This window comes from Lupinus angustifolius, chromosome LG08, assembly GCF_001865875.1.
Source record: "Lupinus angustifolius cultivar Tanjil chromosome LG08, LupAngTanjil_v1.0, whole genome shotgun sequence".
NCBI classification, from domain to species: Eukaryota; Viridiplantae; Streptophyta; class Magnoliopsida; order Fabales; family Fabaceae; genus Lupinus; species Lupinus angustifolius.
Window position 1 is genome coordinate 20,921,484 of NC_032016.1, and position 6,839 is coordinate 20,928,322.

Below are 6,839 nucleotides of genomic sequence, written 5' to 3' on the forward strand. Positions count from 1 at the left end.
AAAAATATTCTAAATCACCAACCAATATTATTAAAATATAATATTAAGGTGGATAATTTGGTACAACAAAAAATCATATTTGGTAAGTAAATTATTTTATTTGCTATTCCATTCTCAAAAGTTGAACATAGTAGGACAACTAAATAATTTTAAAGAAATTTGATATTTAACAGCGCTTTTTTAAGCAAACGTTTTTTATTTGAATCTATTATCACTTGCTTAAATGTGTATTGTTGAAGGTTATATATCAATAGCGCTCATTACAATGAGCGCTATTAAAAGTTACACATTTAACAGCACTTCCTTTAGTGAGTATTGTTAAAAGTCCTACATTCAAATGATGCTTATTTTAGTGAGCGCGAAACTTTGCAGATTTAAAAACAAAACCTCATACAGAGTAATACACATATCATTCAATATTCTATTTCTCTTATTCTTCTTCTCTTAGTTTCTCTCTTCAAGCAAATTATTAGCTTTTGGTTTCTCTCTTTGAGCATAAGGTAAATCATTATCTTATTTTACCTCTTTTATTTCTCTTTGATTCACTCTTGTTGCTTGCATTTACATCTATGTTAACTACTTATTTTATAATATAGAAAATGTCAAGGTTGAATCAAGGTAGAGCTGTTAGTGATTTACCAAACTTGCTGAAAACAAATTCTCTCGGGTCATACATTATGTGAAGTTTCCACTAATGGACATATATAAATAAAAAATTAATATTGAGATAAAAAACTAAGAAATTATTGAATATTTTATTATATATTTTTGTTTAAATGGTACCAAATCACTCTTATAATGTAGTGTAACAAACCAAAAATAATAATGAAATATTGACTCCTGTATTATTTGGACTTGTCTCTACAATATATAATGTTTTGTTTAAGTTAATTGCATTTATAACATTTTTTGTTTAAAAGATTACACTTATTTCTTATACAAATGTGATTAGTGTAATGAAAGTATAAAAACTAGGGGAGGTTTATGTAGGTGTAAAAAAGTGAAGGGTGATTTGTGTAATTTCACTAAAACTCAGGGAGTGTCAATGTAATTTACTCTATATGATATGAAGATTTCAGGCTCTTACCTATCTGACAGTAAAATACTTTACGAAACAGAAAAAATGTAAAATACAATAACAAAAATATAATAATACAAAAAAAGAGACTCAAAATCTAAAAGTTCAAAACAATTAACCATAAATGATTTAGTTAATTGAGCATTGATAATTTAGAAATATAGGATTTCAATTATCTACACCCGGCGGTATTAATGATAACTAAGAAAAGTTTTAGTTTTAGTTTTAGTGAACTGTTGCGGCTACAAAGGCACAAGATTTACATGGTGATGAAAAAATGGCCAACAACTCATCTCCAACAATCTTCTTGGATCTCTGTCTTCTTCCAGGATCTGCTTCTGATTCTATTATTCTGCATCATGTCAAACGAGCCTTGCATCCCGGTTAAACCGTTCGGTCTGACCGAATAATTCCAAGCATAAATAATAATTTTTATCTATAAATATATAGTTATATATAAATGTAAAACTATATAATTAATAATTATATATTATTATATTGAATTAATAATATCATTATTTCTTTTATGGTAGTAAAACAAAATATTAGAGCATTGTTCCATTTTTTATTTTATTTTTAAGTGAACCGTCCGGTTAACTTCCTGGGTTAATTCGATTTAACCGTGTTTAACACAATCAGACCGGAATTTCCCCGGTTCAAAGCGGTCAAACTCTCATTCGGTTAAGACTACAATACAGAATCGTTTTCAAGTCCGGTTAAAGGTCGGACCGTCCGGTCCGGTTTTCACAATACTGGTTAATACAACATTTTAGTTCTATTGAAGAGCTTTAATGTTGTTTGACATTTCCGACGATGGTGATCCGCACCTCGTTCATCCAATGGCACCTCTCGATAAGCCACAAAAATGACCTATAAGATCCATTTTCACTTTCATTTCCAAATCAACATCGAGTGGTCTAAAAGTATAATAAGATGTGAAAATAACAAAGCAAAAACGTTATATTCTTAAATGAAAATTTAATGGTCCCCGGTTCAAAGTGGTCAAACTCTCATTCGGTTAAGACTACAATACATAATTGTTTTCAAGTCCGGTTAAAGGTCGGACCGTCCGATCCGGTTTTCACAATACTGGTTAATACAACATTTTAGTTCTATTGAAGAGCTTTAATGTTGTTTGACATTTCCGACGATGGTGATCCGCACCTCGTTCATCCAATGGCACCTCTCGATAAGCCACAAAAATGACCTATAAGATCCATTTTCACTTTCATTTCCAAATCAACATCGAGTGGTCTAAAAGTATAATAAAGTGTGAAAATAACAAAGCAAAAATGTTATATTCTTAAAGGAAAATTTAATGGATTTCCACTTTTCAGATGAATTATGGACGTAAAAATAAATGTTATCCAAAAAATACAAATCACACTTAATACATCATTCATCTTTCATTAGTATTACTTGTATTTGTTTGTATTACTTATATTTAATAATTTTTTTATCGTTTTATACATTTGTGAAGTTGCCGGTAGTTGACATATATAAGTCAAAACATTTACATTGAGAAAAAACTAAGAAATTATTTAATATTTTATAGAATTTTTTAAATGGTACTAATTGCATCAAGAGCAAACCAGGCCAAATTGGGCCCTCTTTCAAATATGGCTAAGATGTTGACTGTATTTGTGGTTGGACGAGGTTAGAGCGGGCAAAGTCAATCAACGTCAGGCTCGAAAGATTAAGGAAAATCAATTGTTTTAAAATGATAACTACGTTAAAAAAAAGGAAAGTTATAAGTATCATATTCTTTATACAATAAAATAAATGCAGCACTTTATTTTAATCATAATCACGTAAGTTGAAATTCATTGTAGCTATTATCAAATAAATATATAAAATAATAAATGATATGGAGATTTTAGCCTCTTACTAAAATACTTTAGGAAACAGAAAAAATGTAAAATACAATGACAAAAATGTAATAATGCAACAAAAAAAAGACTCAAAATCTAAAAGTTCAAAACAGGCATTGATAATTTAGAAAAATAGGATTTTAATTATTTAAACTTGACAACATAATTGATGTCCCATATTACCACATCCATACTACCACAAATTAACAAAAAAAAGTTATGAAAGTTTAAAATAGCACATATTATGGTAGTAAATACAATATTTTAGTTTTATTGAAGAGCTTTAAAGTTGTTTGACGTTGATGATGATGGTGATCCCCACCCCGTTCATCCAATGACACCTCTCGATCAACCACAAAATGACCTATGAGATCCATTCTCACAATCCTTTCCATATCAACATCGATTGCTCTAAACGTATAATAAAGTGTTTTTTATTTAACAATGCTAGAGGAAAAAGTACTATTTCATAAGCTTATATAAAGGAAGGATTAGAATAATGAAATTGTGTATCAGAATATCATAAATAAAGCATGAAATATGAACTTATAGTAAGACTGAGATTGTAACTAAGAGGGAGTGAATTAGTTGACTAAAAATTGTGGTCACTTTTTCGGTAAAATCAAGAGTTAAAGTGCAATGGAAAATATATGCAGAATTTAACCAAATAAATAATCGAAGAGATAAGGAAGAGGAGAATACACAAGGATTTTTATACTGATTCACCTTCTTGTCCAGCGATGACTACGTCCAGTACTCTTGCAGCACAAGAGATTTTTCCCTTAAAGATTACGAGTTGCAATTACAATATCTCACCCCGAGATCTCTGTGTGCCTTACACACTCCCTAATCCTTATTCACTCTCGGCAAAACATATTTCCAAGTGATTCTAATCCCCTTTCTTATTACACCCCTATGAAAGAAAGTAGTCTACAATAATAATGAAGAATGTACAACAATGACAGAATTGCCTTTACAACTTTGAAAGTAATGTAACTTGCAATCCAATCCACTCTTTTGTATACTTAATAATAATGCTCTTTATAAGTTGGTAAACTTGAAACGCTTTACTTTAAGCAACTTCAGAAAAATCAACTTTGAAAGTTAAAAACTAGTTGCCAAAAGTGCATAAAATAATTTCAGAATGTGTGTCAGAGCTTTTAAAATTTGTACGAGAGTTGTCTGTTTGTGTTGTGAGATCCAATGCCTTTAAATAGACTTTCCAATCACCCATAGTGCCTCTATGAAAAGGTAGGAATGGATTGGAGTGAAGACATTTCGTTTGGGATGAAAACCTTTCATTTTAAAATCTGAAATCTAATAAAACAACACTCAGTAATCGATTACAACCACTGGGTAATCGATTACCCAAACGTTCTGTTCATTGGGCATTTAAATTCGATTTAGAGTAATCGGTTATAACAAGTGGGTAATCGATTATTCAACTTTATTAAAACTAGTAATATGTTACTCAAAGACAGTAATGGATTACTCTGATAAGTTTTAAGTTGGATAACTCTTTTCTCACACACGTAACCTGTTACTTAGATGAAGTGTTTCAATTTTCTTTTAAAAATAGTTTGAGCATTACTACTATTGTATATTCAAGAGTATAGGATAGAAGTATCTATTTAGACATAGACTAATTTGTCTTGAAGCTTTGTATTCTCTGTCTTCATAAGTTTTCATCCTTTTCTTCTTTTTGGTGATGTTGGTGTCTTCATCAAAATCGTGCCAAGGTAGGAGCAAAGATCTTCTTCACACTTACTTAATAACCTTCCATTAATAACTTACAAGAATGTAAATAAGTGCATATCAGCATATGAACTTCAATAATTGGTAAAGTAGAAAACAAAATAAAATGCACCTCAAATTACATTTATTTGAAAATGAAGAATCACGAAATCAAGCATTTCTTTCAGGAAAAAAACATCCTACCTTAACTTCAAATCATGTGAATGAAAAAGGATTTGATTTATAACAAACTAAACTAACCTCGTTTCATCCTTTGATTCTATTCTCCTCACTCTACTCTTTATTTTTATTTTTTATGCAAGGTGCAAGAGCACCAAAATATATAGATGAAGAAAGTTACAAGACAAAGGCAATAAGCATGTTACAAGTTCCGGAATCTATAGTTCGGGAGATCATGCCTATTCCTAGCAAACTCCTCTATTATGAATGTAGGAGTAGAGTTCCAAATGGAGTTAGTTTGAGAGGAGATACCAAAAGATGCCAGTTTGTCGGCACAAGTGTTGTCTTCTCTAAATATGTGACAAATTTTGAAGTTCATTTGAGAAATCTGGGACTTACATATTTGCCAATCATTGGATAGCTTCCAAGGCGCATTAGAATTACCACTGAAAATATCTAGAACCAGCATAGAGTCACTCTCAAGCCAAAGGTTTAGCCAATCCTTTCTAAAAGCTATATCCACTGCGTGCATTGCTGAGTGAAGTTCAACATAGATAGCATGCTGCACGTTGAGAAAGTTGGCAAAAGCATAGATGTAACCAGCTTTAGAATCATGAAAAATACTTCCCCCACCAGCTGGACCAGGATGACCATGAGCAGCACCATCTGTGTTAACTTTTATCCAATTCCAATGAGGAGGTTTCCATAGAACTTCAATGTATTTAGGAGCTTTACTAAGTTTGAGAGGAATATTGAAGAACTTTAGAGTTTGTAATTCATGAAGACCTCCTGAAGCCACTGCTGCAGAAGGATAAGAGCCTGAATAAGAGGTCTCCCTTTTTATTCTTGAGATTGCTTGGCTTGTAGATATCAGTTTGTCCTCAAATCTATTCTGGTTCCTGCAGAACCAGATTGTATTGATGCTATGGACAACACAAGCTAAATTCACCTCTCTTAATTGGCTCCCTTTAATAGCAACACAATCCTTAATGATAGATTGAATATATGAATGGTTGATTTGGATTGAGAAATTGGCAGAAAACCAATTCCAAATACCTTTTGCAGCAGAGTAGTTGAAAAATAGTTGGTCTTCTGTTTCAACATGGCAGTTGCACAAGTTGCATTTAGAGGCTAACATACAACCTCTTTTTTTTAGATGATCATCTGTTGGCATTTTCCTATGGAACAATCTCCACACTGTGAATAATTTAGAAGGAGGAATTGAAGAGGACCAAATATGCTTACACCAGGAAAGCTTGTCTCCAACTTTGTGCACAAACTGAAAAGCATATCTGGAAGTCATAGAACCATCCATAGTAGGCATCCAAATCAATTTGTCTTGACCATCATGTCTCTTGTAAGCAGCTATATCATTGGAAAGGGAAGAGAAATTCCTATGTAACTCCCCTGGAATTATAGTTTTAGAATCCACCGTGTAGTTAGCAATGGAGCCCTGAAGGTTATCATGAATGCCCCTAGGAATGTTTAAAGTTTCAACAAGAGGCTCACCAAGCCAATTGTCTCTCCAAAAATTGACATTAAGGCCATCACCAACTAGCCAAATGGAGTTCAGGTTGACATGAAGCCAATTATCACGAATTCCAGGCCAGATAGAGGATTTAGAGTATTTAGGAGTGGTATAGCCTTGGCAGTTGAACTTTAATCTGAAGAAGATTGCCCATTCCAGATTAGTAGTCTTGAGATCCCAGGTTAGCTTCAACAGAGAAGCCTTGTTTAAGCATTTGAAAGATTTGATTCCAAGACCACCCTCATCCATGTAGGAACAAACCCTATGCCAAGCAAGTGTCACAAGCTTTTTGACACCAATGTCACTAGACCAAATGAAGTTCTTGACACAATTATCAACCTGAGATAATAAGCTAGAAGGCCATTTGTAGACCTGAAAGCTGAAGGCAAGCATGCTTTGAATGATGGATCTCACAAGCTCCACTCTGCCCATTAAGGAAAGAGATGCA